Source organism: Lathyrus oleraceus, chromosome 5 (assembly GCF_024323335.1).
Source record: "Lathyrus oleraceus cultivar Zhongwan6 chromosome 5, CAAS_Psat_ZW6_1.0, whole genome shotgun sequence".
Lineage (NCBI taxonomy): Eukaryota > Viridiplantae > Streptophyta > Magnoliopsida > Fabales > Fabaceae > Lathyrus > Lathyrus oleraceus.
The window spans coordinates 150544921-150555828 of NC_066583.1; the positions used below are offsets into that span (position 1 = coordinate 150544921).

The 10908-nt window shown below is 36.9% G+C and overlaps 1 non-coding gene across 1 annotated transcript; it reads right to left on the reverse strand.

Annotated features, from left to right (window-relative positions):
* Positions 1 to 9226: 9226 nt before the first annotated feature.
* LOC127089501 (small nucleolar RNA R71) lies at positions 9227 to 9333 on the reverse strand. Its single transcript, XR_007791087.1, has one exon. It is a non-coding gene; the product is annotated as a small nucleolar RNA R71 (small nucleolar RNA).
* Between the last annotated feature and the right edge of the window lie 1575 nt (positions 9334 to 10908).

The window sequence follows — 10908 nt, forward strand, 5'->3', positions numbered from 1 at the left end:
AACCACATGTACATGACTTACCCATGAGCTATCAGAAATCAGATAAATTAAACCTACATCCAACATTTTCATCACTTCCTTTCTCACTACCTCCTTTATTGTTGGATTTAGTCTTCTTTGGGGTTGTACCACTAGTTTGTGATCATCCTCCATTAGTATCTTATGCATGCATATTATGGGGATAATCCCTTTCAAATCTCCAATTGTCCATCCCATAACACTTTTGTATTTCTTCAGTACCTGTACCAATCTCTTTTCTTCTGGTTCCTTGAGCCAGAAGCTTATTATTGTCGAACAATTTTTCTCAGAATCTAGATAGACATACTTCATACTATCAGGTAACTGCTTCAATTAAGCATCTGCCTCAGATTTCTTTTTGTTCTTAGTTTCCAATGGAACTCTTAAATCCTCCCACTAGTGTGGTCTTGATCTCACCCATTGAGGTTGTGCTTCCAACATGGTTATCACTCATTTCTATTTTTCATCCTCATTTTCCTCTCTTTCTTGGACTGGTGAATTAAGAACTCTTTCCAAAGGTAATTTAGGATTTTGACTCTGAACATATTGGTCTACAACTGTGTCTAGCACCTCAGCTGACCTACTTGTTCCCTCATCATATTTGAACTTCGTAGCATTCCTAACATCAATATTTTGCTATTCATCATAAACCTTGAGGGTCATGGTTCCCTTCTTGATGTCTATCATGCATCTATTTGTTTCCAAGAAAGGTCTTCCTAAAATCAGAGGTATCTCTTCATCTTCAGGCATCTCAAGAATAACAAAGTCAACAAGAAACACAAACTTATCTATTTTTACTAGAATATATTCTACTATACCATAAGGTTTTTTTACCGAGTGATGAGCAAATTGGAGTGTCATTCTGGTATCCCGAACTGAACCTATTTCCAACTTCCTATAGATGGACAAGGGAATAAGGCTCACATTAGCTCCCAAATCAATTAATTCCTTCTTGACTTTTTCTATCCCCAATTATGCATGGAATAGTGACCGAACCCCTATCTTTTTTTTCGGAGTCTTCATGCCTTGCAAAATAGAACTACATGTTTCAGTCAAAAGTATAGGTTTAGTGTCAATGGTGCATTTCTTGGATATGATGTCTTTCATGAATTTTGCATATATAGGCATCTGCTCAAATGCCTCAAAGAATGGCATATTGATTTCAAGCTTCTTAAACATTTCAAATAACTTCTCAAAATTCTTTTCATGCTAATCCTTCTTCTTATTTCTGTTAGGATAATGGAGTTTGATGGTTGGCTTGGGCTCTTTTGGCTTTCTTTCTCTACCACCTATTGTGTGACTTCTTCCAGAACTTTCTGGTTTTCTTTAATTTCTAGATCTACTTCCAGAAGATGGTCTTCTTCCCCTGATTTTTCTTAAGGGCCTTCAGTTGACTTAACACTCCTAAGTGTCACAACACTCACATTATTATGTTCTCTTGGATTAGTCACTGTTGCACTAGGGAGATACCCTTCTGTCTGAGTACCTGCTATTTATTGTGCTATCTAACCCATCTGAACTTCCATATTTTTAATAGTTATTTTAGTGTTGCTTTGATTATTTCTTGTATCTTCTTAAAATTGGGAGTTTTGAGCTGCCATCTTTTTAATGGTTAATTCCCAATTTGCCTTCTTAGGAGCTTGTTGCTGATATTGTTGTTGGAACTGACTGTGATAGTTTTGCTGAGGTTGGTACTGCTGTTGATTCTGATACTGAATAGAACCCTATTTTTGAACATTCCCTGGTGGTCTTTCCAGAAAAAGTTTGGATGATTCTTCCAACCCAGATTATAAGTATTAGATTAAGGGTTCTTCTACTTCATAAGATTAACCTCTTTAATTTATTGCACAGTTGTAATATAATGCATGGCATAATGAGGTCCTCCACAAATTTCACAATTCACCATTTGAACAGGTTGAGCTTGAGTGACCAGTTGAGTACCTATATTCATTGCCTTGAGTATTTTTTCAACTTCTGCAACAACCTGATCTTCTATCTTTATACTCTGAGTATCCAGTTTCAAATCAATCTTTCCTTCTAGTTTGCTCATACTCCTATCATAAAACTCTAAGTGTTCATTCACAACAATGGCTTATATAATCTTCTTGATACCAGTGGTTGTTGTAAAATTAGATGAGCCACCGACAACTGTATCAATAAGTTATTTTGTCTTCAACCTGTGGGCATTAACAAACATTTGCATCTGTTCAGTCTGATCCAAGTTGTGAGTAGGACAAGCAACTAATAATCTTTTGAATCTCTTGTATGCATCACCTAATGATTCTCCCTCCTTTTGCTTAAAAATCATAATATCATATATTTTTCTCAGAAAAACAGAAGTAGGAAAATACACATTAAGAAAATTCGTTTCTATCTCTTCCTAACTAGTGATACTTCCAACAGGAAGTGAATAAAACCATGCTTCTGCATCTTCAGCTAAAGTGAACAGAAACATTCTCAACTTTTTGGCTTCTTCAGAATGTCCGTATATCTTCGAAGTAGTACTCATAGTAAGAAACCTTTGCAAACGTTTATTTGAATCTTCATTTATTTTTCCTGTGAAAAGTCTCTTTTCAAGCTGTCGGAGAGTTGTTGGGTGTAGTTGAAAATTAGCCACATTCACCGATTGGTTCACTATAATCAGACGACCACCTGGGGCATTTTCTCTACCATAATCCCCAAGAATTCTTTCTTCATCAGCTTCGGCCATAACCTCTTCTTCAACTCCTCTATCTGAATCTATATCTGATTCAACCAAGTTGTCTACCTATTTATAAGCCAACCTTGCTTGCCTAAGTCGAGCGTGCAACGATCTCTCTGGATCTGTGTCAAAAAGAACATCAGTTGAGGGTTTTCCTTGCATACAAATATTAGCGATAAAAATAAAATAAAATACAGTAATAATAAAAATGGAAATAAAATTTTAGTTGCAGAGCAACAAAATTTTAACAAAAAATAAAACTGTAAACTTTATTATCTTTGGCAGTCCCTAGCAACGACGCCAAAAACTTGATCGGTAAATTAGTAAGTGTACTAATCTTCCAATGTAGTAATAAGGGAAATTTTCCCAAGTATCAATCTCAAGGACTGTTTTACGATACAAGGTTCGTGTTTCAATTTAGTTAAACAAAATACTTTGGGGGGTTTTGGATTGTTGGTTTTAAAATTAGAAAATGAAGTGAAAAAGAAAGTAAAGACTACAATTGAACAGATTAAAAGATGTTATAAGTAAACATGCTAAGGAAGGTGTATGATTGGATTCATCAAAAATAGTAAATTAACCTTGCAACAACTTAATTCAATGATATTGACTAACTGTTCTTAACGATGTTTACTCCTAAGTCCTTAGTGAGAAAACCTTTAATCATTCAAATTAATTTATATGTACATAGTGAATCACATATGAAATTAAGCATTATTTTAATTAAGAATATTCCGGTTTCCACAGGGTATCCCTAGGCCTATATGATATCTACTATGAATTATTCACAATTAAGCATTAACAATGACGGTCAAACAAAGATATTAATCACAAATCAGACTCAATTTTTCCGAAAGAGAAAGCATTAAGCACAAATTGTAAATAAGTCATATATAAAAAATAAAAGCTATTACAAGGTAAAATTCTAAAGTTGTATCATAGATCCGAATTCGGGACACCCCCTAGCATTGGGGGGTTTAACTACTCATAGTAAAAAATAAAAACATCAAAAAGAGTGTAGAGGTAATAAATTAACAGAAGAAAAGAGGTATTCAATCATAAAAGTTCATGAAAATCTTAATCCACCATAAATTCTCCAGTACTTCAGCCTTTAAAACGCATTCTCTATCCTCAAAAATTGTTCGACCCTCGAAGATTAGCATTTTTATGTGGCTAAAATAGAAAAATTTGGGCTTTTCTCAGATTTGGGCCACTCGTACGCGTATGGCTTCCTCCCATACGTGTATGGCTTCATTTCAAGCTCACTCATACGCGTATGGCCCAACTAGAGCCATATGCATAAGGCTTCTACTGCGCTCTGCGCATGATGACTTTACTTGGATGGTCTCATATGCGTATGAGCAAAGACTTGTTTTCACCCCCCTCCCGCTGGTACACGTATGCTGGGGTTGAGGTTGAGTGGCCATACACGTATGGGCATAAAACATGATTTTTCTCCATTTTTCTCCTGCTCAAACGTTTGTCGTCCGGTTTCTTATCTGATCCATCTCCTCTTGATCTTTTGTTCCTGTAAACATATCGAATACCCCAAGCGTAAAAAATAGCTCAGAATTACGAAACACTAGAAAATCAAACTTTTGTAAAAAATCTATAGAAATAACTTAAGCTACTGCCCAAACTCTCAGTAACTCGCCTGCTTTTGGCATTCATATGACATCAAAACTTACATAAATGGTGATTGATCACAACCCCAAACTAATCTTGTTGCTTGCCCTCAAGCAACTTCCAACATCAAAACATCATGTCACCAATTATCAGCAACATCAGGCTGCAAACACATTCCTCTGAGATCTTCCATGGTTGTCTTTCTTTCCCACCTTTTGTTCGGCCTGATCATCAAAATCGAATTGCCTGTCACATAAACAATTGAGAAGGTTGTTTATCCTGTCATCCCTATTCACACTCTCACCATTTCTCTCTAGTGTTAATGCATATATACTCAAAATTCATAATACGCATTACCATGCCATAGACTTGCATAAGCTCTTTTTCAATTACTAGATACACAATACACACACTTTTGGAGGTCTTTTCAGATTGTAATGAGGCTAAAGATAAGGTGGGATAATATATGGATAAGTAGGCTAATGGTTCAGAGTATTTACATCATTCTTTTCACTGGGATCACTCAAATGTATCACTGATCGAATTTCTTAAATATTGCTTTCTTAGGGCAGCTGGTTAGACTTCTCAATTTTTCAACTGAGTTCTCTTTCTAGTGAGTGCTCATGTGTATATATTTTCTCTTTTTTTCATTAAGCTCTTTTTAAGCTTCTTTTTCAATATTTCCTTTTTCTTTTTCCCCGGCTACGACGCTAAAAACTTGATCGATAAATTAGCAAGTGTACTAATCTTCCAATGTAGTAATAAGAGAATTTTTTTCCAAGTATCGATCTCAAGGACTGCTTGATGATACAAAGTTCGTGTTTCAATTTAGTTAAACAAAAGACTTTGGGGTTTTGGATTGTTGATTTTAAAAGTAGAAAATAAAGTGAAAAAGAAAGTAAAAACTGTAATTGAATAAACTAAAAGATGTTATAGGTAAACATGCTAAGGAAGGTGTATGATTGGATTTATCAACAACAATAAATTAACCTTGCAACAACTTAATCCAATGACATTGACCACCGGTTCTTAAAGGTGTTTAATCCTAAGTCCTTAGTGAGAAAACATTCAATCATTCAAATTAATCCATATGTCCATAGTGAATCACATATGAAATTAAGAATTATTTTAAATAAGAATATTCCAGCTTCCACAGGGTATCCCTAGGCCTATGTGATATCTACTATGAATTATTCACAATTAAGCATTAACAATGGATGTCAAACCTAAATACTAATCATAGATCACACTGAATTTTTCTGAAAGAGAAAACATTAAGCATAAATTATCAATAAGTCATAATAAGAAAATAAAAGTTATTACAAGGTAAAATTCTAAAGTTGTATCATAAATCTGAATCAGGGAGACCCCCAAACATTGAAGGATTTAGCTACTCATAGTAAAAAAGAAAAACATTAAAAAGAGTGTAGACATTATAAATTAACGGAAGAAAAGAGGTCTTCAATCACAAAATTTCATGAAAATATTAACCCACCACAAATTCTCCAAAGCTTCATCCTTCAAAACATATTCTCTTTCCTCCAAAATTGTTCAACCCTCGGAGATTTGTGTTTTTTTGGCTAAAATAGAAAAATTTGGGCTTTTTTCAGATCTGGCCCACTCGTACGCGTATGACCTCCTCCCACACGTGTATGGCTTCATATCAAGCTTACTCATACATGTATGGCCCAGGGTAGGGTGTATGGCACAACAGGAGCCATATGCATAAGGCTTCTGTTGCGCGGGATGATTTCACGTGGCTGGTCTCATACGTGTATGGGCCTTCCCATACACGTACGAGCATAGACTTATTTTCACCCCCTCCTACTAGTATGCGTATGTTGGGGGTGGGTCTGAGTGGCCATATGCGTATGGGCATGAAACATGTTTTTTCTCTATTTTTTCTCCTGCTCATTCGTTTGTCGTCCGATTTCTTCTTTGATCAACCTCCTTTTGATATTTTGGCCCTATAAACATATCAAAGACTACCTCAATCGTAAAAAATAGCTCAGAATTACGAAATACTAGAAAATTAAACTTTTGTAAATATCTATATAAATAACTTAGTGTACTACCCAAACTCTCAGTAATTCACATGCTTTTGGCATTCGAATGACATTAAAACTTACATAAATGGTGATTGATCACAATCCCAAACTTATCTTGTTTCTTGCCCTCAAGCAACTTTCAGCATCAAAACACTCTGTCCCCAATTATCAGCAAAATCAGGCTACAAACACATTCCTATGAGATCTTCCATGGTTATCTTTTTGTCCTACCTTTCGTTCGACCTGATCATCAAGATCAAATGGCCCATCACACAAACACTTGAGAACGATGTTTCTCCTGTCAACTCTATTCACACTCTCACCATTTCTCTCCGGTGTTAATGCATATACACTCAAACTTCACAGTATGCATTACCATACCATAAGCTTCAATGATCTCTTTTTCAATTATCAGATACACACTACACACACTTTTGGAGGTTTTTTCAGATTGTAATGGGGCTAAGGCTAAGGTGGGATAATATATGAATACGTGGTCTAATGGTTTAGAGTATTTCCATCATTCTTTTACTATGATCACACCAAAACATCAATGCTCGAATTTCTTAAATATTGCTTTCTTAGGTTGATAACGCGAAAATACATCAGATATTTGCCTTGATTTACACGTCAAGATCATACCACTTTAATTAATATTCCGATTATTCCGTAAGTATTCGAGTTATTTTTGCAGGTATTTCAATCTCCACGCATAAATGAGCAAAATGTAGAAAAGGAAGAAAAAGAAGAAGAAACATATGAGAAAGTAGCAGAAAAAGCAGGAAAACCAGAAATACAGAAAATGCCGATGTGACGACCGTCACAAGGAGCATGACGACCTTCACGCCCATCCTGTGACGAACGTCACAAGCCCATGACGAGCGTCACACGGCCAAAATATGCGCTGGAAGCAGTCAGCAGAAGGATTCAAAATGTGCCTAAATTTTCTCCAACAGAAGCACTTCCGCGTGGATTCCTCACTCAACCAGCAACCCTTAAATATCTCAACTGCCAAAGACCTATGAGCAATATATAAAGGACTAAAGTTGGAAAAATTGGAACAACTACACTTACGCTTTACAATTGATTTTTTTTTACAGCATTCTAGCTTTTTAGTTATTTTCTTTTCAGCAACTTTGTTTCTGTTGCCTTAGTTCATTTACCATTCTTTTTAGAATTTCCTTTTCTCCTTTCCTTTCCGTTTTCCAGTTATCCATAGTAGTAGTTTCCTACACTGGGGAACTACTACACTTTATTTAATTTAGTAAGCAATTGTCTTGAAGAAGCAGAATCCTATCGACTTGTGGAGGACTGCTCAAGTACTCGAAGATTCGCCGTACTCTGTTAATCCAATTTCCAGGTTTTTATTAAATTATTAGTATTGTCTTTTTATTGTTATAATTTTTTCTGCTGCACTGTTAATCTGTTTATGCTTTGTGTTTGCTTTATTTAACATGTCCGGCTAAATTACCGGTATCGGTATGTAACCATTTATTTAGATGAGATTTAATAATAATCGGTGAAAACTCTTTTTCTCAAACAATATTTTAGGCTGAGGTTGTTAATTTAAATTTAATTAACTTTATCACAAAAGCGTGAGAAGCTATTTAATACGATTTTGCCACGAGAGTGGGAAATTAACTAAGGTGAGAACCAACAATCGTGAGAGCGTGAGGCTCGAGCTGGATAGTAAAAATTAGGCATTGAGTTCAAAAACAACGAGAGCACTTTAAAATCAATTAGAACTTATTTATTTTCAAAAAGTAATTTTAACTTCAAATGGACAGCGAGAGCGTACATTCTGACTTAAAGCTATAGGCCGAATCAACAATCACGAGAGTGTGAGATAAAGCTTTTTAAATAAATATTTTTTATTGAGAGATATTTGGCATTTAAACTATTCACCGGTGACTTATCGAATCCCTGACAATTAATGCGTTGCATACTGATTCCTTCCATCAATTCTTTCTTAAAACTAAATTTCCCTTAGATTTAATATTTTGCACCCGAACTTCTACTAATCATTTCCTTAGCTAAACATAGTGACGTTAGTAACACTAGTTTGACCATAGGTCCCTGTGGGATCGATATCTTTTAAAACTAAAGCGACTGGACTGTGCACTTGCAGTCAAGTACCTGATAGATTATATTTTATATATAGCCACGACAAGCATCAAGTTTTTGGCGCCGTTGCCGGGGACCTGTTTTAGTCGAATAGTGCGATTCTTTCGTTGCACGGTATATACTAAAGTAAAATTAAAAACTAATTTACTCTCCCTTATTTCCCCGATTGTATGCCAAGTACTCGCTCACAAGGCGATAACTTAGCACCACCAATACAAGAATTAGAGCGTTTCTTATATGTAAGACGCCGAATACAAGATATCAACAAAAGTACGATATTCCTGATATCTTCTCTCCTCCTAAACCAGAATAAAAACCAACCATGGCTGAAGAAGGACCACATAATCGTCCTCTTAAATTCTACGCTACCCCGTCCCAACAAGAACCTCACAACAGCATTGCTGCCCCCGCTATCAATCGAAACGATTTCGAGCTGAAACCCTCACTATTATCAGCCGTCCAACAACATCAATTTTCTGGAAATCCTACGGACGATCCTAATGAACACCTGACCAAGTTTGTGCAGTACACAGACACTGTAAAGGCGAATGGTGTATCTCAAGATGCGATAAGACTGCGCCTCTTTCCTTTCTCACTAAGAGACAAAGCTTGGGCTTGGTTGCAATCCTTGCCCTTCAACTCCGTTACAACATGGGAAGAACTGAAGAACGTTTTCTTATACCGATATTTTCCGCCGAGCAAAACTGCTATACTGAGAGCTCAAATCAATTGATTCAGGAAAAAAGATGTAGAATCTCTCTACGAAGCGTGGGAGAGATACACGGACATGATGAGGATATGTCCATATCACGGTCTCGAAGACTGGGTGATCATTCACACATTTTATAATGGGCTTCTGTATAACACAAGACTGACAGTAGACGCTGCCGCGAGCGGTGCACTTATGGACAAGCCATACAACGAAGCCTATCAACTCATTGAAAACATGGCCCAAAACCATTGCCAATGGGGAGGTGAAAGAACTCCAGTAGAAAAGTCCCAAACAAAGGGTGGAATGTACGAAATCAGTAGCCTTGACAATGTTCATGCAAAGGTAGATGCCCTCGTTCAAACATTAGACAACTTGACCATACCACCAGCAGCCACCGTGGCTTCTGTAACTCCAAACTGTGAGTTATGTGGAAACCCTGGACACACTGCACAAGAATGTCAAATATTAGCAGGAGTCCCAACCGATCAAGTGAATTACACACAAGGAAATCCATATTCGAATACCTACAACCCAGGTTGGAAAAACCATCGTAATTTTTCGTATAAGAATAACAACGCCCTGTATGCACCTGGCCAAGCACCAGCTGTTCCGCCTGGATATTAAAAGCCAGCTAATAATGATCCTAACTTGCCTAGGAAGTCAAATCTCGAATTAATGATGGAAAGCTTCATAACTACCCAAGCTCAAACAAACAAAGACTTCTTGAACCAAAACATACATACTAGCGAGCAACTTAAACAACTAGCGAGCAAAGTAGACGCCTTAGCCACCCACAATAAAATGCTTGAAACACATATTTCACAAGTGGCTCAACATCAAGCATCTACAGCCGTTCTACCTGGAACATTTCCTGGACAGCCGCAACCTAATCCAAAAGGACATGCAAATGCCATTATACTGGGGAGTGGAAAAGAAGTAGACGGACCTGTAGATCCAAGACTCCAAAACCCTGCCATGTACCAAAAACCAGACAAAACCTCAACTGAGCAGGTGAATGAACCAAAGGAAATAGAAGATAATACCCGAGAGGCCGAAGAGAAAGAGAAACCTTATGTGCCTCCGCCTCCTTATAAACCACCCATTCCGTATCCTCAAAGACTCACAAGTTCTAAAACTACGAGTCAATTTAGGGAATTTGTTGAACTTCTAAAGCAACTAAACATTACGATACCCTTTACAGAAGCCATCACACAAATGCCCTCCTATTCCAAGTTTCTTAAGGAAATCCTATCCAATAAGAAAAAGATTGAGGATAACGAAACAGTTACACTTACTGCCGGGTGTAGCGCAATAATCCAAAATAACATTCCTCCCAAACTAAAAGACCCAGGTAGTTTTTCCATACCCTGTGTCATTGGAAAATTCGTCATAGACAAAGCTCTATGCGATCTAGGAGCCAACATTAGTGTAATGCCCTTAACCATCTGTAAAAGGCTCAGTATGGGAGAATTAAGACCAACCAAGATGTCTGTTCAATTAGATGACCGCTCAATCAAATATCCTGTCGGTATACTAGAGAATGTCCCCGTACGTGTAGGAAAGTTTTACATTCCTACAGACTTCATAATCATGGACATCAAAGAAGATGCCAGTACACCTATCATACTAGGAAGGCCATTCTTGGCTACCGCCGGAGCCATAATAGACGTAAAGAGAGG